Raw genomic sequence first — 24,182 nt, forward strand, 5'->3', positions numbered from 1 at the left:
GATGGTAAGAGAAGTAGAGGAGAAACACGAGACAGGTCGATGTATGATAACTGGGAACATTTGACAATTTCTTGGGATAAGTGAGGGAAAAAAATACATATCCCAAACACATCTGAGGAAAGAAAGAAGAAATATATACAAAGGGTGAAAAATAATAACAATCTATAGGAAAATTAAAATGAAGACAAATTTAAAAAGGAAACGAAAATAAATAAAAATTAATGTGTTTTTATATAGAAATAATGAAGGTTTATATATAGAGCATAAACACAAGTTATACATCTGACAAGAATGCAAGAAAATATCAGAGAGAAAAGTATATTGTGGAAGATTATTAAAGTGTGTGTGAAGAATACCGGTGATTTAGGCTCGTATTACACAGCACAGGTGAGGGAGGAGGGAGGGTGTCACAGGTGAAGAGAGTAATTTAGAAGAGTGATGGTTAAGGAACTTCTACATCTGTGTGTGTGTGTGTGTGTGAGTGTGTGTGTGTGTGTGTGTGTGTGTGTGTGTGTGTGTGTGTGTGTGCGTGTGTGTGCGTGTGTGAGATGGGCGAAACACGTAAGGAATCATCTGAAAACCTTGTGAACATACCCCGCGCCCAATTATCTTTTATGTTTACAGCTTTTGGAGGGATAGGCTTACAGATTGCATAGGCCTATACACTGGCACGGCCGTAAATAACTCAGGCGATGACGACCAATAAATCAACTCAAGACAAGCCAAGCCAAGAACTTCACTCCTACCACCGGCTAACGAGAACAACAGAGAGGACCCGTACATATAAACCACATAACGAGTCAAAACAAACTTCTTACTTGATATTCTACCTTGAGGAGTAAATATTATCGTTGCTTAGCGTATGTTGTGAGAGAAAAGGATTAGCAATATATATTCAACCCCAGAGTAATTAATAACGTTGGTAAAGCTGCTTCAGTATAGTAAAAGGTAAGTTTATATTGATATTTAAATAATATATTACATCTTTGAAATAATAGATAATAATTGAATGTGGTATTAACCTTAGGAATGTACCCCCTCTGATGGGTGGATGGTAACGGAATATAGCTGCCTCGCCTTCACCTCCCAGGCTCCCTCAGCACATAGTATCCTAAGTTATAGTTAAAACACATTATATACTTAAAAATATAGTCACAATACAACTATAGTCACAATACAACTATAGTCACAACACAACACATATAACTAAACTGATCCCTCATCACTGACACAAAGAACCATCGCCTCAGCTGCCTCTTGAACTGTAAACCTTCATATGTTTACGTCACTTCACAAATGATCATAAGTCTCTGAAGAATAAAACCCAATAACTATCATCTACAGGAGTGTTCTAAGCTGGCCAGAAAAAGAGAAGAAAAACGAATCAACAAACACACTTCCTCAGGCTCAAGTACTGTGCATCGTCCTCTCGTTATCGTAACAAAACAGTCACTTAAGGTAAGGTTCTCGTCTTTATATTTTACAAGGAATACAGAATCTAGAGAAAGAGATTTGTCTCGTTGAAAATGATAAACTAGTCTGGCTGAGATGGATAGGGAAACATTACACAAGGGTCGAAAAAATGAAAGTGGTTTGTTAAGTGTGTTTTGATAAGAGTTGGGTCATGGGCAATTCTGCCTCAACGGATTGATATTGACAACTTGAAGAACTTCTGAAGTACAGGCTGGGGATATGAATATACATATAAAACTTTAAGTAAATTTTTTTTCTGTGTTTTGTGTTTAATATATACAATAAACTTTTAGTTGCTCCACAACCACCTGGAGGTTCAGCTGTATATGGGTTCCTAACTTTACAGCTGGGGAAGTTTAAGTGGTCAGGTACAGTGCTGGTAACATTGCCTCTATGACTACCAAACACATAGTAATGAGTGAGATGTATCCACAGTGTCCTTAACTGATAGTCAGGCCTATAAAACCCACTTACACACCTACTACTCGGTCCTGAAGACTCTGCCACTAAGCGTGTAAGTGAATGTTTGACAAATAGACAACCATTTTAAGCCATCAGTGACACGTAACACGGTTCTCGCTACTGGGAATAGAGTTGGTCCTAAAATACTCGAGTGTAGTGGACATGGCGCTAAGAAAATATCCCCCAAGTCAGCATTGTAAACTTCTAGATAAATATACCGTACTATTGTATACATATTATATTCTTTATTTCTTATTAAGACGTAGTTGATTATAACAAGTAGTACTAAACTACATCACACTCGTCTTAACATTCTTCTGGGGGTGAGTGACACACGAGGATAATTATTACACTAGTCTAACAACAATAAAAAAATATGAGATTGAACTCTGCTTAAATGTCCATATAATTCACTTTAGCAATGAATTTAAATACAATTTGTATTTATTTGGGTATTCTCAAGAAATATATTCCTAATATATAATTATCACAGCAGACAATAGTATAGTTTTGTTTACCGTATTATGACAATTATTTTAAGTGAAATAAGCCTGGGGAAAATATTCTCTGGACGACATAACGAGTGTGTGAGGACGGACATACCACAGCTACCTTGAGGAGGCGTTGTGGGGGGGGGGGGGGGTAACGCCGGCCTCCCAGAAGCGATCACATCCTCCGAAAATTGAATTTGATGCTTAATATAAAGGTCACTTCCCATCCACTCAGAGGGTAAATCCTTTTATGGGTATTTTCACACTATAAGAGAGGCTGAAGGTATCAAATCGTTTATAAGATGGACCAATGAACCATCATGTCTCTCTCACGATGATATATGGCCGTTGTTCACAGGTGACCTAGTTCCTGCACAACATTCTATATTCAAATACACTATAACGACACACACACACATCCCATCTATCACTCCACCTGACGTCTGACACCCTCCTGTAATTTCCCTTAAGAGTAGTGACGATATAAAACTCCTCCCAAACCCTCCATATAGCCTCACTCTCCTCTGTCATTCCACTCATTACCTTCTACCATTCCCCTCACTCCCCTCACAAGACCCGTCATTGATGTATTTCTCTTACTCTTTCCTCCTCCTCCTCCTCCCCTTTCCTGAGTGATGGTTGACTTAATACCTGAATAAGAAATGTTTACTCTTTACTCCTTTATTCTGTCTCTCTCTCTCTCTCTCTACCTGTGTATAAACTTAGTTTTATCAAGTGAGGTTGAATGAGAAACTTGTCATCCAAAGTTTCAGATGGAGAACGGATTTGTTTATGTCCCTCTTCTCTCTTGTTCCTCCCGCCCTCTCCCCTCCCTTACTACTTCTTCCTTATCCTCTTCACTTAATACATGCCTCCCTCCTTTTCCTCCTCCCCTTACTCCTCCTTTCCCATCCCCCCTTTCACCCTCCGACGTATGAGATTATAATTTCACCTTAACATCAGAGTCATAAATAATCTGTTGTCATTATTAATGTTACAGCACATGAGAAGTGTCACGGGAGCCAAGGCGAGGGTGACGCTGGAGGCTCATTAATAACATGGGGCAGGTAATAATATACAGGTATCGTTAGTTGGAAAAGAAAATGAAATTAGGATTAACAAAACATTTTAGCCAGTTGAAAGGCTATTTAAATAATAATCACCTGTCGGTTATATATCTGAATATTTTACTAGAAAGATAAGCGTCTTTTATAATGGTGAAACACTGGTTTGGTTGATAATAATAATAATAATAATAATAATAATAATAATAATAATAATAATAATAATAATAATAAAAATAATAATAGTAATAATAATAATAATAATAATAATAATAATAATAATAATAATAATACTGCTATTACTAATAATAATAATAGTTACGAGGAAATCAATTTAGTTTAGGCACGTAATGGCTAATGTCCATTTTCTTTGGGGTTGGATTAATTACACAGTATAGTATTTGGTTAATTATTATTATAAAAAATAGCATTAGGCTTTCAATAGTAACTTCATTTAAATGAATAGTATTCAGTTTATTATTCAGGTGTAGAAGCCGATATTAAAATTGGAATCAACATAAACTGGCCTGTGTGTGTAACTGTGAGGCGGTCAGCTGAGGTGGCTTGAGGTCGACTTGGAGACGAGACGAGAATTATTGAGAATCCCAGCCAGGTTTGTCAATGCTAATTATTACTCCATATTTTGTGCTCTATTTCTGATTGAGTTACCATACTCCATAGTATAAGATTATACTGTGGAGTATGTAGGTTTAAAACTTATACGTACAGTGTTTGTTTTGAATGACCTGTGCGTGATGTTGTGAATGTCAGTTGATATTCCATATTATATTTATGGCTATTATCGTGTATCTGTTTTATGATTGGTAAAGGTGGAGCAGACGGCTAACACCAGGAGTTGTTACATTTCGTTGTTTTTTTCACATATATTCTTTGGTCCTAAGAATATCTTTGGATGATAGGAATTAAAACAGTCCGACAATGTACAAAACCTAATAGAACCTGACCTAACCAAAGAAACCTACCTAACTTATCCTAACTTTCTAGTCTGGGAGTGGAGCCCCGGCATAGTAAACAGAAAGAACTTACTTTGATATCTGGTACCATTGAAAGCAACTTTCTTGAAGCGGCATGGTGAAATTTTACGTTTTTTGTGAGCGTGAGACTAAGCTTGGACCGGGCGGCTCGGTTGTTGCACTGACACAAAGCGCGAGTCAACAAGCGCCAACGGCAGATTTTTCGGCACTACGGTAATAATAACTTACAGATAAAAGCATTATATACACGGGCTATCTAACATTACAATCTTTGCAACAAAATTCTCTTAACACCATTACATCTCCCTCAGCAAGGGCAGTGGATTAAATTTTAACACGTGCATAATCTGTCAAGCGTTATCAGGGAAACATGTAGTCCAGGCTATCTCGACACAGTCCAAGTATTATACGTATTGAATTATATCATAGACGGTTTAAATGATATACTCTGAAATTACTTTATTTAAGCAGCATATATTTTTTTTTGCTGTATAGAGGAGTTAAATTATAGTGTGATAATTCAGTTTGGTTTATAAATTGTCGTTTGGTTGAAGGCTGTGGTGTTCTGTCGTTTATTAGGATGGTGTTCTGTTTCAATAAATATATCTAATAATGATCACTAAATATAGACTAAACATCACAGACTCCTCGTTTGAACAAGGAAGAACAACAGTTTTACCCTCCTTTGTTTTTTGCGCGTTTAATTAAATTCCTGAGATAAAGTTTGTATATTTTTGCTGATCAGCTTCTGAGAGGAATGATTCTTACATATCAGAGTGCCAGTTAAGTGGATGATGATAGAGTTTACTGCAGTACTGTTACGTTAACCGTCCCATGTCTGTTCTTGCCTTACCTGCTTGTGATCGTGCACAAGAGTCAGGAGGTCACCAACCGCACCTCCTTCACCTCGTCATTTACCAAACATGATTCTGTAAACAAAAATAAGAAATAGCCTGACTTATTCTTCCTCGACAGGGTTTCTTAGCATTGATGTTTATACAGTAAAGGTAGGTTACTCATGTTTACTGACCCTAGTGTGTACAGTAGTAGGAATTATAGAAAATCCTAGTGTAAGAATCGTTCGAATAGACGTAATGGGATGTAAGTAACCTCCTTCGGTGGTAAAACACTTAAAATGCTATGCAACATCAACGTCTTGCAACAGTGTAGGGACGTCTGAACACACCCTCACCACCTACCTGCCACAGATTATAGTCCTCCAGTGATCATACATAAATAATAATTACACCAGAAAAATCAGTAATATCCTTTTTTTTTTATAACGTGTGAAAACCTTAGAGAGTGAGGACTGATGGTTAAATGACATGTATATAAATGTTTACTTTGTGATGGCATAAAATGGACAATATAATAACATAAGCTGGTCTGAGGAGAGTGAGGCAATACCAGGGTTAAGAGATGAGGGAGGGGAAACGAGTGTTAGTGTAGGCAGGGTGAGGTTGGTGGTCCCAGATCCTCGTTGTGTGTTGGTAGTCACGCCCCGACACACATATGTACACTCGCATGCATAGATACGCACATACTCACATACACAGGCTAACATATGAAATTCACACACACATATATGGATAGGTAGGTATATGCAATCACAGGAACATGTTATTTTATTAATTATCTACCTATATTAGTGATTTGTGCATATATTTGCTCATTTGTGTATTTAGTTATGTTATTTTTAGTCTCATATGTTCAAGAAAAGTTCCATTGTGAGTTCTGTCTTTTTGGTCAAGTTTGGAGAACTTTTGAAAGTTTGCGACAAAAACCGAAAAATTACTGATAGACAAACACACTAGTAGACTTATCACTGGGGTTATGTAGACCCCCACCCACAACTCCTCGAGCAGGTGTCTGTAGTATGACCCTTACTGTACACTGCTATAGGAATCATTTTAAGGAATTTAGGCATAAGTCTTCATCGTGTGGGGTTATCTGCGAAGAAACGACTTGAGGCGTTACTCAAATGTACCAGTCGTCATCGTCGTCATTTTCCCCTGAATTGGTTAAAGTTAGTAAACAATAGTGATGATTTTTACTCGTAGTTGCAGTAAGAGTTTCACTTGACTCGTTTAATTTCTGTATTGAAAACGTGACGTGATTTCAGTCTTACGTTATTGTCAATAGTGGGAATTATATATTTTTGTAATTAAGGTAAGATTTAGGTTGAGTTTGGAGAATGTGAAGTATATTTCCTTATATCAATATTATCTCTTTATCATAAGGCTCAAGTGGTCAATATTCCCTGAGGTGTCCTGGAGTGTACAGCTGATCTCACCACACCTCCACCACGTGTTGGTCACCAGTTGTCAGCCTTACTACTGTATCCTCTGGTTCAGGTAAGTTAAGTATTGTTGATTTATGATATTTTTTTCACCATTTTCACCATTATCAGGAGGGAGGGGGGGGTGTCTAAGGGTTCATGACGTTAGTACTTACGATGATGTAACTTGTTGTGTTGACTTTAGCGAGAGGCTTTGATTGTGATAGTTCATACCTTCATAAAGTGACTGAGGATGAATCTTGTATTATTATTGTATTATTGTGTGTGTGTGTGTGTGTGTGTGTGTGTGTGTGTGTGTGTGTGTGTGTGTGTGTGTGTGTGGCAGGTTTTAGAGACACACACAACCCCCCCTCCATTGAATTGTCTCTTCCTCATAGGCGGAACAATGACAAGGTTCGTAACAAATAATTCTACTTTCTAATGGTGATAAAACTTTTTTTGCTTGTTTCTTTATAATGCAAAAGTTGTTTCAAAGTCTTTAGTTCACTGTTTGCATTACAGTCTTATCCGACCTCAAGCACACCCGACCACAGAACCACCTGACCTCCAACTTTTTGACATTACTTTACACCGACCACAGACACACCTGACCTCAAGTACACCCGACATTAGCACACCCGACCTGAACACCTGACCTCCAAGCACACCCGACCACAGACACACCCGACCACAGAACACCCAACATCAAACACACCCGACATTAGCACCCGACCACAGGGCGCACCTGACCTCAACACACCCGACCACAGACACACCCGACCACAAGGCTTTATCCGACCTCAAGCACACCCGACCACAGACACACCTGACCTCAAGCACACCCGACCACAGACACACCCGACCACACCACACCTAACACCAAACACACCCAACCACAGACACACCTGACCTCAAGCACACCCGACCTCAAAAACACTCTACTACATAAACCCGACTTCAAACACACCCGACCACAGACACATCTGACTTCATACACACCCGATTACAACCCTCACAAGTCCCTCCTCCTCCATAAGCTAGCAAAATTGTTGATAAGGGGCGAGTGAACCCGTCTGACCGACATAGACACACCCGACCTCGATCCCGACTTACCGACCACCGACACACACCCAACCTCAACCCTCTTATGTCCCTCTGCCACCCATAGCACGGTTGGGTATAGGGACTAATCAACTTGTCTGAGAAATAGAAATAGATTGTAATTTGTTCTACGTATTGTGTTCAGTCATATTATATTATACCTACAAAAATGCTAAAAAAAAAATTACTCTTGTCTTGCAAACTTTCTTCATTTTCTTCTCTTGAGACTTTGTTCACGTGGAGTTTTGTTACGCCTATTGACGGGGTGGAGTTCCGTGTGGTTTGTAGTCAGTTCCGTATGGTTATTGGTCAGTTCCTTGTGGTTATTGGTCAGTTCCGTGTGGTTTGTAGTCAGTTCCGTATGGTTATTGGTCAGTTCCTTGTGGTTATTGGTCAGTTCCTTGTGGTTATTGGTCAGTTCCGTGTGGTTTGTAGTCAGTTCCGTATGGTTATTGGTCAGTTCCTTGTGGTTATTGGTCGGTTCCGTGTGTATGTCCTTTAACCTAACAGTGTAGAGTGTTCATACTAGACGTGACGTGACGTGACAACTCAAGGTGTTACTGTTTGTTTACCATGATATCCCCTGTAGACGTTTAGAGTAACAGTAACTCAAACACGCTTGTTCCCTCTACTGTTACTCATTGCTGGTGAGTGCGTGTAACTCTTCTCATATGAGTAATTGTAACTCATCCTCAGTGCTGGGTGAGTCCTCAGCTTATAGCTGTTTATTTACGTTAAAAATCTTTGTTGTTTTGTATATATAATGATTCACTTCGTTGATATATGACCACACTTGTATTGAAATATGTTCTTCCTTCTACATATATATATACATAAAGCTGCTTATTCACAACAATACCGACAAATATTGTTTTGTGACAAATTTACGACCGGTAAGTCAGGGTTGTGTACTGACGCCACCCATGGCTGACAGCAAAAATGTGTTGAGCGGCACTTAAAAGCTTACCTGTTGGTGTCCTTCCGCATACCTGTAACTACATCTTGGGTTACGGCCTCAGTATGGTCTTCAACTGTAAACATGACAATTCAGTTTTTCCATTGAGTAATATCTGATAAGTGATCGAAACTATTGCTGATGAATTAAAAAAAAAAAGAGTAATATTCAAGTTGTTTCGCAGCCAAATTGTCTTGAAAACATTAATATAGAGCTTGTTCTCTCGTCTGTTTGCACTGACTGACTGACTGACTGACTAACATGCCGATCATGATACCCTCACTGTTTATGGAGGGAGAGAAGGTATAGTGAAGGTCTAAGGACGTGTATATAACAGGTAATGACTTATTTTGTCTCATGACCTCAACCCATGACGTGTATAGCTGACACTGTGCTGTAATAGGCTTAGGTGATCGGGGCCTTTGTGGTCAGAATGGTTAAAAAATGTAGTTTAAAGGCTTGGATCTTGCTGTATTATATCATAATTAATAAAGGAAAAAAACAAAACAACCAAAGCTAACCTAACCTAAGCCTAACCTAACCTATCCTAATCTTAAATTAACCGAACTTAAAATAAATTGACCTAACTTAACCCGTTCAATGTTTGTATACAGCTGCATTACCATCAACTGACCCAAGCTGATCATGGTGGTAATAGTCTGGTATTTGTTCTTAAGTATCAGTTGACGGTACTTGTACACTCTGCATCACTTGGTCCTCGGGAAATAAGCTTCAGGTTTAATGATAGATCTAGTGTTTACTGAGCACTTGAATTTCCACTGTACAGGTATAAGGTAAATATTTGCAGAGGAAAATAAGGAAATTAATGAAGGATTCGCATGATATCTTACTGAATATACATTATCAAAGAAAATATAAGGTAACTCAGTGTTATTAAGACCAGGTACTGTTGTTAGATAAGGATGGATCATATAAAGTTTGTTTAGTTTTGTTGTAAATAAGATGTAGTGATTATAATATTTCTTGGAATAATTGAAAACCCGCAAAAAATTCAAGCTAATTTAAAACTAATTGAGATAAAATGGCTATAATAAATAGGTATATATTTTTCATTCAAGTCGGTAGTGTTGAGGCTCAGCATGTGCTTGTTAACTGTGTCAGTGAAGCGCCCCTGAGCACAGCCGCCCGCCCCTGGTAACTCTCTTTACTCGTGTCTCTGTGGAGGGGCTCAACCTGTTACACCCATCACCCCTGGTTCCTCCCACACTCCATTATTAGTGTCAACAAGAATATTCTCAGCTGGTGAAGGAGACCGGTGGCTACAGTGATGCGAGTTCTTATTTAGCCTATATTTAATCCTTGGTACTTGAGGATCCTCTGTATATTCCGATGGTATCCTGGGGTCAGTAATAGTTATGCAGATGCCGCGGCTCACAGGACCTCTGAGATCACAGTTGAACGTTTCCTTAATATTGTACTGACAAGTTTAGCGGCTTTCGTCGATGTTTACACCCACAGTCAACAAAAATACGAAATGTAAGGTGTTGGTAGTTTAGGTTAGGTTCGGTTTGGTTAGGTTTACTGTTAGGTGTTTGAGTGGTAGCAAACAGATGGTCTCTAATTAATGTCATAAACTGGTAATGGACGAGTTTTTACAACAGTGGATTCTGTAATATCGCAGTTGCTGATGCAGTCCTGTGGGTATCCATTTTTTCCACAAACAAAAATGTTTGTACATTTTCCAAACAGAATTCCAGATACACCTGTACCTCCAACACAGGAACCCGGGTTGAGTGTGTCACCGTTACCCAGGGTCTGTTAAGGTCTTTCTTGCCGAAGCCAACTTTAAAAAAAAAAGGAAAGAATTTTAAACGATGTGCAATGTTAGACAAGCTTGATTGTCAAAAGATGTTTCCTCAAAATTAGAAAAAAAAAGAAGTAACAGGATCACAGCTAAAGTTCCCTACCAGGAAATATAAGGAGAAGCCTCCCCTCAGACTGTCTCCTACAGATCTTGATAAAGCCTACTACGGCCACACACTCCTGCCGTTGCGTCGTCTTGCGATCAGATTAAAGCCTTACAAGAGACAGAAGCAGCTTTATCCGGGAGATGAGTCAGTCCTCATCACCAGCGGGGCGTGGGCGAGGGTCAGCCCTATATACCGTATGTGAGGGAGCTCCACCCACGGGCTCTACTCTCACAGATGATTGACTCGAGTCGTCCGTCAGTTGTAAATTACAGAGGCCACTACAATAAAATTCAGCCCATAAGAGCCCGCACCGATAGATATAAGAGGAGCACCATCCCATCTATTGTTAAAATAATAAACAACTCCTGATTTATGTACTGTACAGCCTTGTAAATGTATTGAACGTATATTATTATGTCTAAATCACATGTAAGTTTGTATATTTTCAGCCACCGGCTGCAACTCTATTAATAAACCGTTTATTATTATTATTATTATTATTATTACACACACACACACACACACACACACACACACACACACACACACTCACACACACACACACACACACACACACACACACACACACACACACACACTAAATAACCACCACCAATACTTACATGAACAGGATAATAACAACAACACATATATATACTGAGATTACGTTATGCTCTCGTAAGGTCGACGCCAGAAATATGCTAATAAGTCGTGTTTTACCGCTTAAGATAGATGCACCGCCTACCTGACCTTACCCCGGGCTATCCTCTTGTGTGTCTAACTGAATAATGATTGATTACTTTACCTGCCCTGTGTCTGCGGTCACTCACACACCTGGAACAAAGACATTCTTGGCTGTGATAACTAACCATTGCTCTAACTAACATTTATCTCAATCTTCTGTAAATATGAAGTTTTGGTTAGTGTAAAATAATGAGTAATGAGGTAGTGTCATGGATGAGGGCGTGAGTCTTACTACCTATGATATAAGGTCACTAATGCATAATGAAACGAGTATAATACTAATTAAGCTTGCCCAACACAATGATCGATGTGTACTAATGTGAGTGAAAGATATTATTCATTTTATTCATTTTTACTTAATATTTATAACTATTTTCCTGACTATATATATGTAATCGTGTAGGAATCATTTTTTTTTATTATGTTTAACAATGTTTCCTTTTATTGATTACAGTATACATTAAGTTATAATTTTTTCTCTTACGCTACACCAAGTTTTGGGGCTTCGAAATAGAGTAGAGGATGGGTGGAACAAGTTACCGAATTTCATCATTAACTCGAACACACTGGATTGCTTCATAAATAGGTTGGAGGGATATATGAGAGATAGGGGTTGGGTGTAAACGGGGCTGCCCAGTATGGACTAATAGACCCGCTGCAATTTCCTCCATTCTTATGATCTTATGTTTCATTATTTACCTGTGTGGTCATTTACAACCAGCTGACAGCCATATGTAGATTCATACAACCAGCTGACAGCAATATGTGCTCATACAACCGGCTGACAGCCATATGTAGATTCATACAACCAGCTGACAGCAATATACTCATACAACCAGCTGGCAGCCATATGTACTCATGCAACCAGCTGACAGCGTAGACTCATACAACCTGCTGCCAGCAAAATGTAGACTCATACTACCAGCCGACAGTCATATGTACTCATACAACCAGCTGACAGTCATATGTAGACTCATACAACCTGCTGACAGCTATATGTACTCATACAACCAGCTGACAGCCATATGTATTCATACAACCAGCTGACAGCCATATGTAAACTCATACAACCTGCTGACAGCATTATATACTCATACAACCAGCTGGCAGCCATATGTAGATTCATACAACCAGCTGACATGTTACAACCAGCTGACAGCAATATGTGCTCATACAACCGGCTGACAGCCATATGTAGATTCATACAACCAGCTGACAGCAATATGTACTCATACAACCGGCTGACAGCCATATGTAAACTCATACAACCTGCTGACAGCATTATATACTCATACAACCAGCTGGCAGCCATATGTACTCATGCAACCAGCTGACAGCCATAAATAGACTCGTACAACCTGCTGCCAGCAAAATGTAGACTCATACTACCAGCCGACAGTCATATGTACTCATACAACCAGCTGACAGTCATATGTAGACTCATACAACCTGCTGCCAGCAAAATGTAGACTCATACTACCAGCCGACAGTCATATGTACTCATACAACCAGCTGACAGTCATATGTAGACTCATACAACCTGCTGACAGCTATATGTACTCATACAACCAGCTGACAGCCATTTTTTTTCATTTATTGGGCACCCCCCCACATCCTTGTGTAAGGTGAAACGCAGAAGCGTTTACAGCGCCCAACAGGGAAGCGTGCTAAGTTCATGCTTGCCTTATGTCTCATGAGTCGAGGGCGTAGAAGCCTGAAGAGTCAATGGTTTATGTCTAAACAAGTTATTGGAAGCTCCAACAACTTGTCCCTGAATATGAATTCGCAACTTCCGATTTACAGCAGGTACCTACTTTGCTGCGAGGTGAACAGGGACGAAGGGGACTAGGAAGAGTGTCCAAACAACTTCCGCCGGCCCGGGAATCGAACCAGTGACATCTTGCTTGCAAGGCAAGAACGGTACCGCTCTACCACCAGCTCCCCCTGACAGCCATATGTACTCATACAACCAGCTGACAGCCATATGTGGATGAAAGATACACGTTGCTGTGAATTTACTGTTTTTATTTAGCTGGATAATAAATAAATGAACAATAACAATATCAACAATTTTAACAATAAATAAATAAGTTAACGGCAGGATACAGGATGAACAATAATCAACAATAAATTACAAAATAAACAACAATTAACAAGAAAACACAACATAAACAAGAAAACAAGTTACAACATAAACAATATAAACAAAACTCTATCATTACATGGGGGTTCGAGGCCCACATAGTTCAGGGGTCATATATGTTAGCTTCGTAGGTGTAAACAATGACTAGGGGAAACCTGCCTAAACCTTTATTAATTAGACAAATGTTTCACCCTCTTTAGCGATTATGAGGCAATTTATGAGGGGCTAGTTTGTGTATTAATTATAAGGGTTTTGAATGTGGCTTTGTAAATATAATAGACGAAATAGCTAGTTGCACATGTGTAGGCTATTATGCAAGGAGAATACGGTAATACTATCTCTCTCTCCATCTTAAACGCAGGGCATACATGGTAATATTATTATTATGCCATCAAGCGACATTAGTAAGTTTCACTGGGTATTATACAGACACACACACACACACACAGACACACACACACACACACCAGTTTACATTGCAGGTGAAAACAACTAAACAATATGAAAAATAATATTAGTTTAAGCAATAACCTGATACAACACACACACACAAAAGAGAGAATGGCATGAATTTATGATTTTTTGGTGATGAAACGGACATTGAAGGTCTCATTCGGTATAGTTCTCTGCCTGGTGATGAGAAAGGACTTGTCTGCTGCAGTAAGGGAAACACGTATACAAGCTGGCCAACACACAGGTTCTTGTGATCTGCCATAGCATGTACGTTTATCTTTTATCTCAGCTATTGACTGCCATGTTGTTGATTCTCGTTGAGTTGATTTTCTGAGGTTGGGACAGGGATCACGTTGGTCTTTGCAGAGACGGTCTTAAGCTTTAATTAACCTCCGTCTTGGCAGCTGAGGTCTTAGGCCGTGACTACAGTAGAGTTTCTTTTCCTATGACAGGTTGAGGCGGTCTTAGTAACACGGCCGTCAACCTACAATATGTCACACAGCTCTTCCTCTGTAAAGAAATGTATAGGGGTTTGTTTTAATGCCTTGAACCAATCACCTTGTCAAATATGCTAATTCAGTATTTGTTAATATATTCGTTAACTGTATCTAGAATGTGTTAATGTACTTATTTTCTTTAGTTGCTGTCATAATGAGTTAGTTGGCTGAGTTTGTAATTTTATGTTTTTTGTTATTAGTAGAGTTTACCATCAGTTCCGTTGTTTGCACTTTAATAAATGTTGTCATGCTAATGTAATTAATATATTATCTTAAGTTTGAAATAGAGACTAGATATTACCTCTGAGTGAGAAAGAAGGAATAGGAAATTGAAAAAAAAAGATATGTGAGAATGGAAGAAAGAGAGAGAGAGAGAGAGAGAGAGAGAGAGAGAGAGAGAGAGAGAGAGAGAGAGACTTACGTTTAGGTCGAGGGATGCACTGGTCGTTGTCCTCACTGAAGAGAGTACCGACTGGACATCCTTGTTGGATAATCTCCCAACTTCCTGCCTGCCGCCGACACTCGTAGTACCTCTCACACAGGTTACTCTGACCCTATACACACACGAACACACACACACAGGTTATGTATAATCCATCATATCTTAAATATAATACAATACAGTACAATACAGTGTAAATAAAATAATATAGTACCCGGGATCGAACGAGTGACCTTTAGGACACGAGGTGAGTGTTTGGAACCACATATTTGTTAGGCAATGAATGGGATTAATGCACCCAGTATCGCCAACATTATTACAACACACCCTCGCTGAGTACAACCTTCACGCCACTCAACCAGATTGCGTCACTCAACTTAGTAACACTGATACAAAGATTATTCAGTATTACCCACATTTTGGTCGCGTTAAACATCATCTCTGCTTAACAATTTTCCCCGGGATGTCTACAAGAAAACCTTTGAACTCTACCTGGAGTTTTTATAGGCAATTAATTGGTCTGTTATGTTTTGTTATTAGTTAGGTCTATAAATATGACTATAGAACATTTTACGTTACGCATTCATAAAGGTCAAAATTTATTATTATTCTAATTTCTTATCGTAAACTTTCCCTTATTGATGAACCTGACCTAACCTAACCTAACCTAACCATAAACTATCATGATTTGTTACTTAGAGGAAAATTGTGAAGGAAGCGAAATGACAGAACTTTATCCGAAGTTCGTTGGGCATGACTACCCGTGTGTGTGTGTGTGTGTGTGTGTGTGTGTGTGTGTCTTGCCCTCGATTGTCCCTTACTTACACACACACCGTTCTTGCCTCACTTGCCTCACCAACTTGGGATAACTTTCTGTCATATTGCTTCCATCACAACTATTCTTTTATACATTCAGGTTATTTCTGACCGCGTGTGTGTGTGTAAGGGAGGAGACACAGGAAGGACTGAGGTGTTTCACAGGTTGCAGAGTTTACTATTCTGTGTTTGTTCCTCACACAACACTGACGTATAAACAGTCACTGTCTTTTGTTTCCATTACAATTTATTTTTTTTACATATGTTGTTTTATTGATTTCTATTGTTTACTGATATTTACCAAACTTTTATAGATTTTCTTTTAGTTTATGATAAAATGTTCTGGGAAATATTAAGTGTTGTGTTGGCTGGCTGCCGAATACCGGCCTTCCCAGAACGTATAAAATACCATAAATTACCTGTCTGATGCACCGATACTGATCTGATTGTTAGCCTTCAGCTCCTCCTGGCAGGACCTTTGTCCTCCCGGTTATACAGAATATTCATAATATTCATAAGCCTAGTCCTGTGGACCAGGCTTATGAATAAATATATAAATATATATATATATATATATATATATATATATATATATATATATATATATATATATATATATATATATATATATATATATATATATCATAACACCTGTCTATGAGTACTTATAATACTCACGTGTTGTTCTAGTAAGCAAAACAACCATTAATGAACTACCTCTAGTTGCTTGGGTCTTAAACACCCAATGAGTCAAACACATCTAGTACTTGAGGTGTAAACAGTTTACAAGAAATTAAATAGAAACTTAAGTCTATCTCCAAAAAATAAATATAATATATCTCTATGTGAAGTCCAAACAAGAAACATAAAACTATAAAATAACAACGAAAGATAATTTGGTCTTTCTCTGATACGTAACACAACTTGATTATTTCTGCAGCCAGAGGAATAAAGTCTCCGCCATAAGTGAGAGGAGAGTCCATCCTCCGTGGCTTACCGAGTACTGGTCGTCTGGGCCGCAGAAGATGAACAGGTTGCAGCGTAGTTCCCTCACCCGCGGCAGTATGTGTAGTAGGTCAGTGTCCGAACACGGGACAGTGAACCCTTGAGACACCTGTACTGTTATGGGGGCTGGGGTGGTAGTGGTGGTAGTTGTAGTTGTTGTTGGTGTGGTGGTAGTTGTGGTTGTCGTTGGTGTGGTGGTAGTTGTGGTGGTTGTTGGAGTAGTGGTGGTTGTTGGAGTAGTGGTGGTTGTTGGTGTGGTGGTGGTTGTTGGTGTGGTGGTGGTTGTTGGTGTGGTGGTGGTTGTTGGTGTGGTGGTGGTTGTTGGTGTGGTGGTGGTTGTTGGTGTGGTGGTAGTTGGAGGAGCGGTAGGCGTGGTACCCAAACAGTTGATATTCTCTGAAAGAAAAAAAAAAGATGCTAGAAAATAAGTTGAATTCTCACACCAAGAAGAAGAAGAACAACAACAACAACACCTGCCAGTGAGAAGAGGAACCTGATGGCGAACACAACAACCATGATGTCAGGAGTCGAACCAAGGACATGAGATATTAAGAGACACGTCATTTACTCCACACAGCCAGCCATTCAGATCAAGCACAATACAAAGTCAAGTGTAACTATTAAACATTATTCTATCAGTACCTCGGCCATACCTCCACCATTACCAGACGTTACAATACACTCTGATGTTCCTCATACCTCTCGTTCTTCAGCCCAGACGCTAATGGTTGCCACTATTATCTCAACATTTCGATTACGTGGATGTTTCTATTTTCTTTTTCTTTTGTCATTCCCAGAAGAGCTCATGATTGTGTGTGATCGTAGAGCAAGTTATAAATTGTAATATTTTACGACGCCATTTTATGAGGAACTGAGTTTATTATTATTTTATTTCTTTTTAAAAATAACTTATACGATAGTCTTTGTTTTTCTCCTACTGACATTAAAATCACGTTATCGATGACTATTTCCTCAAAATACGACCTAACCTAACCTAACCTAACTTAACTTAACTTAACTTAACTTAACTTAACCTAACGCCCCAACACCTGACGTTTAGAAGCACAGCCTTTAAGTTTTGACATTGTGTTACCAGTAGGAGCGTGAGTTTGGTCTGACAGCTTTTCTATACGGTTCTCTAGTAATTGTATCCCGTGTTTTGTTAAAGTTCTAGACTGCATTTTCACAACTGTGGGATCATTTATCATGTATGTATCAAGTGTTTCATCAGCACTGTCAGCTGTACATATTCCAGGTATTAAATTCACCATAATCTTTCATTTTCTTCCACAGGTTACACTTCATTTTGGTCTGATGTGACGTAAAGTTATGATCGACTTTCACTTTGTACAGTGACATCTCCGAGCTGCTTGTTCAGGGCTACCAACCATCGCCACATCCCTCAGGAACTTCAGCTTAGGTTTGTTACCCTGTGTTTTATAGTGTAAATAACGTATCAGTAGAGCCTCGTAGTGACACATTAAGAAATATTGTCACGTTACTGGCAGAGATCCTGGATCACTGTCAAGGTTATAGAGTAACATAATCAGATATAGTATACTAACATCCAGCAGTGAGAGAAGGACCACCAACCATTGTGTAAGGGAGCGCGGTGTTGTGCACATATTCTTTGACGAGAAAGTACAGGTATGTCATAGACCAAATATGGCGACCTATCGTGTAGTGGTCAACATACTTGCCTTATAAAAGAAGGGGAGAGGAGATATGAATCGGGTTTGGTCTCCGGGCTGGATGAAACTTTGGGCAAGTTTCTTTATGTTATTTGTCTGTTTCTCCAACAGTAATGGCAAAATTGACTGGTAATTGACTGGTAGGTCGTATTCCAGGGCGATTAACTACTTCCAGTCTTCCTTGCTCAGTTACTCCTTAAACCGGATCATAATACAGTGCAGTACACCATTTATTCAGGGTGTGGTTGTTGTATTGACGGAAACTAACACACATCAGAAAAATCTTCACCCAGATGGCCTTCACGGCAGCCATCTTGGAATACGAGGGGCAGCCATTATTAATTAATATAGACAGTGTGAGAGACAGTGGACACCCTCGTTACTAAAGATGAAACGACGTGAACAAAATAATGTAGAATGACTCTGGTTATAAGTAATTCTATATACTGTACATCTATTGACTGCAGATACCAGGTTCGTCTTTTATACACACAAGGATCCTCCACTGTATATGGAGTTTATGGCCACTTGAGATCTCAGACGGGAATTCCAGCATGGCAGTACGGATGGCCACTAGCCCACAGGTACGAGCGGCTGGTACGTTTATTATGCAGGACCTTACCACCTCTGATTGTTATATGTGTGTCTGTGTGTGAGTTAATTTATTCATAGTAGCTCCCATATACATGACGTCCCTCTAGTTAGGGCCAGTGTGGGTGAAGCACAGTGAATACTAATATGGGTCCACACTGCTCTCGCTCGCTTTCACGAACCGTCAAGGTGTGCCCGGGGAGCTAACCAACTACCCTTAGGATAGGAGACGAGCGATAACATCCACTTGGTACCAGTCACCATTGCCTTGACTGTGATGTTCCTGACTTACATAAAATGAGAAGTCTGACAGCTGAATGGACAAAGCGCTCATCCTCTGTCGTTGGGATCACTGGTACGATCCCTGAGCATTCCCAAACCACCTGGCTGTAATTGGCTATCCATTTTCGACCACATTAAACTTCGTTGTGTACCGAAGGCTTACTGTACAGTATGTTGTATCCAAACTGCCCACACGACGTGTTTTTCTTACTGATAATCATGTAAAAATCTACTCTATTATTAGGATTAAACAGCCCTAAGAAACTATATAAAATAACGTTACTTCTGAAATAATTCCACGAAAGAGATTTATCGCGATGTTTTCTTAATATAAATGGACATACAGCCTGAGTGTGATTCCTTTAAGTGTACACCACCTGACGTCTACCTGCCAACAGACTCTCCTCGTAAACCATCAAACTTCTTGAGAAACATGGTTGATTACTAGGTGGTGGTGGTGGTGTTGGTGGTGTTGGTGGTGGTGGTGGTGGTGGTGTGGTGGTGTTGGTGTTGGTGGTGGTGGTGGTGGTGTTGGTGGTGGTGGTGGTGTTGGTGGTGGTGTTGGTGGTGGTGGTGGTGGTGGTGGTGGGGATATTTTTGTTATGGTGTTATGACGGCCGTGGAGAGAATGCCAGACTCCACCCTTGTGTGTCAGTCTTAAATTACATACCTGTACACACCTGGCAGTCCTCATACCACTACACACCTGGCGGGTCCCACACCGTCCCTATCACATCACATTTACTTGATAAGGATCGGGTCTGGGTGTGCAGTCGTTCGCATTTCAGAAAAAAATATGTTTTCCAAAATTGTAAACTAATTTTTTTTTTTGCGAATATTTTACAAACGAGAGATATTTGTGGAAGTAAATTGAGGAACTCTGCTGTTTGGTCTGTAATTTTTTCTTTGTAACCAATAATAATTTTTGTGATAACATTGACATTAACAAATTTAATTGACTATTAACTCTTCAAAAATAGACTTTCATAAATAACTATGTTTATATATATATACTAGACGGGTTTGAATGACTAGCTTTTTTGGGGGGTATGAATATATAGTTAGGAGGAAGATGATCGACTGCGTGTCCATAGTTACGCCTCTATCATGTCCTGAACTGAGTAGGTTGTCAACAAAGCCAGGAAGGAGGGGCGGGGAGGGAGGATGAGAGGGGGGTAGAGAGGGAGGATGAGGGGGGGTAGAGAGGGAGAGATGAGAGGGGGGGAGAGAGGGAGGATGAGAGGGGGGGGAGAGGGATGTGTACACCTTACATTCTTGACTTTGACCGTCAGAAGAGTGTGTTGGTGTTACGTAACGTCTACAACATTAACATAAGAATAAATTTTTTAGAAATATTAAGTTTTGTTACGTAGTGTGTTTGTTACGAGTAGTTATGAAGAGAATCCTTCATTATAGGTCCAACAACATCAGTTAAATCCCCGTGTAGTGAGTGTCTGGCTTCACCCGCCTTTAGTGCCATGGTGTATGGGATTGGTTGCTCCTAACAGACGCAGGTGCTGAGATTACCACAAGGGTACAGACCACCTGGATGAAAAGGTGAAGCTCATCCGTCAAGGAGATGTTCATTATGCCTCATGAACACCGTCACCCAATCCTGTGTTCAACTTTGCATTAGAGAAATATGCTAGATTGTGGGTATATATAGAGTCCTAACTTGCGAAGGTCTGCGAGTGGCCGGAAGCATCGACTGAACGAATTATTTGGTCTGAAACTAATAGACCGTTTTGGTATAGTTTTTACTTTGGTTTCCGCCTGTTAGTATCAGCCTCCTATCATCCACTTTTGTGATATTTGGCCATAGTTGACTAAAATTTTAACGCAACAGAACAATGCCATACATACATGATATCTCGCTGGAAAGGTTATTGGGTCTGCCCCTGTAGCTAGCGTTAACGAGGCTCCCCAGTTTGCCAGAGGGACTTAAAGGTTCACACACACACTTTGTTAGGCAGATTTGATTTTCCCTTTATTTTCACAGCAGGTTGAGTTATGGCCTTAATCTTTGTTTTCGTTGCTCATATATTTTTCTAGTAGATCTAAGGATTAACTTAAAACAGCTCAAAACTACACCATAACAACTTACTTCTAGGGTCGGGGATACACTCCCTGGAGTCCCTGTCGTAGAGGCGCCCCTCTCCCGGGCACAGCAGCGACAGGTTGACGAAGCTCTCCCCTATGTAGCAGCCGTCACACAGTGTCCGTGTTTTGGTGTCAGGTGGACACGGCTCATATACGGAACAATTATGTGCACTAAAACGACACGGCAGTAAAAATGGTGCGGTGGTAGTAGTTGGTGGAGTCGCAGGAGGCAGCGCTGAAGGAGGTTGTGTTACGGGAGTTGGAGGTGGTGTTACGGGGGTTGGAGGTGGTGTTACGGGGGTTGGGGTGGTGTTACGGGGGTTGGGGTGGTGTTACGGGGTTGGAGGTGGTGTTACGGGGGTTGGGGGTAGTGTTACGGGGGTTGGAGGTGGTGTTACGGGGGTTGGAGGTGGTGTTACGGGGGTTGGAGGTGGTGTTACGGGGGTTGGAGGTGGTGCAGGAGGGAAGGTGAAAGGGGGCCTGGTGGTGGTAAAAGGTGGTGGGGTGATAAGGTGAGGTCCTGTGGGTAGTTTGCCACTGCCACAGGGAGGAGGAACTGAGTGAGGGAAGACGCACTGGTCCAGGTCGTCAGAAAAGACCGTCCCTGGCTCACACTCGAAGTAACTCGTCCAGAAGAACCCAACACCAAACCTGTCAACACACCTGCAGGGGGAAGACACAACGTCAACGATACACTCAAATGAAGGAAGACATTTGTATCATCTCGTGTGTGTGTTCGTGTTTAGTGTCAGTGTATCAAGTACTGTCAGCGCTCACTAGGGACTTGGTTTGCTGGTAAAAAAAAAAAATCATTTTTTGCCCTACCAAGAGGCGTTAAGTCTTAATAATATGAGTTTATCTTGTTATCTTACTTGATTGTTGTGAGCATAATTCATCAGAGTGGGAGAAGAATTTGACAGTTAGGTCTATTCTGTGAGTCAGTTGTCTGTGGCCGGGCAGGTGACCACAACACTACGGTTAAGGTCACAACTCAACACAACCAGCCATCCGCTCCTCCCAGTCTAAATGAGTCTACACCGGACGTAACTTGCCCTGGGGGAGTTTATGTTAGGCCTCCTATAATTACGAGGTCTGAACCTGTGCAGTGTTGCCAGGAGTAAGATCCACTAACCCACCATGTTGAGAATTCATTAAGAGATGTTTGGTAAATATATCATCCAGAGAAGAGAGGTGTTGAGAGGAACACTTACCTATAGTACCAGGTGCAGTTCCTCGGGTGCGGGAAGACGCCCTCCTTCTCACACAACACCCGCGGCTTCACCATAGCGTCAGGGTAGCGTGGGTCTGCCGGCATACATCGTGCAGTTTTATACCTGGCTTTCCCCACACTAATTATTCTACTCAACTTGGGGAGGACGATGACCAGCTAAGGTGCTGAACTGTGACACAACTAATGTTTAAGAGGGATTAACTAGAGGAAATTATAACAAACGTTTTAGGAAGGTAAAATTACTGTACTTAGTAAACCATTATAACTTCTCGACACAGAAATATACAAGTCTCGGTATAAAAAAAATATATACTGAGTTATTCAGTGTATAAACGTATATGGTAACATTTTGACCTATAAATGCATGAACTTATATACCATAGCATAAAAATTACCGTCAATATATAGTAAATGGAAAAAAAAATGTACATCGTAGGAAACATCAATTATACATACTTAAAAAAAATCTAAAATTGGCTACTAAAATTTATGAAAATGCAAAAAAAAATCTAATATTTAGAGAATTACCAAAAACAGTAAAATCACAAATAATTATATAAAAATCAAACTATTACTTAAAACAGACATAGACACAACCAATATATTACATACCAATTAACAGCCGAGTAATGCAGTAGAGGGGTCATGGGTGATTAGGATGACCTTTATACCTAACTAACTACCACTCTTAATGGTATTGGTTAAACGTCTCTTATAACCTTTGTAATGTACTATTTTACTCTCTTTCTGGTATGTAATGTATTTCTATGTATGTATGTATGTATGTATGTACGTATGTATGTATGTATGTATGTATGTATGTATGTATGTATGTATGTATGTATTATTGAATCCTTTCCTTAATACATTACTATAGTTACAACACTTAAGTAAGGGATACGAACCTATGGTGCCACGAAATTTCGCCACACCTGTCGCCGCCACAACCAGAACCACCGCCGCAACCTGCCACCACTGCCGCGCCATCTGTTAATGAACCACACACAACACCTTGAGGATGATGACACACCTGTATATATATGTGTGTGTATGTGTGGTAACTTAAGGATATAATGTTGCCTCTCACATATATTGTTAATGTTGTCTCTCACATTTTGTTGCCTCGTTTGGTCTACTACAAGGAGGAGTACTGAACCCCAGCCTGTTTAATGTCTTCCTTCAGGCCATGACGAATGAACCTAATCATGCGGCTATCGACTATACCGACGACACACGGTTCATACCTCGATCATTTACCATAGAGGGGATATGTGCTACTCGTCTCGTTAACTTGAGTGAAACAATACAACCCTGACTACCGCCCAGATACAGAAACACCATTAAGAAGATGCAGCTCAGTTGTATACTTCCCTAGACTATGTTAAGAAGGTTAACTTAAACAATACGAACACGACTTAACTTTAATGGGATTTACTT

General features: G+C 40.0%; 1 long non-coding RNA gene across 1 annotated transcript; it reads right to left on the reverse strand.

Moving 5' to 3' along the window:
• Positions 1-13,502: 13,502 nt before the first annotated feature.
• LOC121855739 lies at positions 13,503-17,049 on the reverse strand. Its single transcript, XR_006086835.1, has 3 exons — positions 16,843-17,049; positions 15,009-15,141; positions 13,503-14,600 (listed from the first exon to the last, which is right to left on the reverse strand). It is a non-coding gene; the product is annotated as an uncharacterized LOC121855739 (long non-coding RNA).
• Between the last annotated feature and the right edge of the window lie 7,133 nt (positions 17,050-24,182).

The sequence above is a fragment of the Homarus americanus genome, unplaced genomic scaffold, assembly GCF_018991925.1.
Source record: "Homarus americanus isolate GMGI-L3 unplaced genomic scaffold, GMGI_Hamer_2.0 scaffold15894, whole genome shotgun sequence".
NCBI classification, from domain to species: domain Eukaryota; kingdom Metazoa; phylum Arthropoda; class Malacostraca; order Decapoda; family Nephropidae; genus Homarus; species Homarus americanus.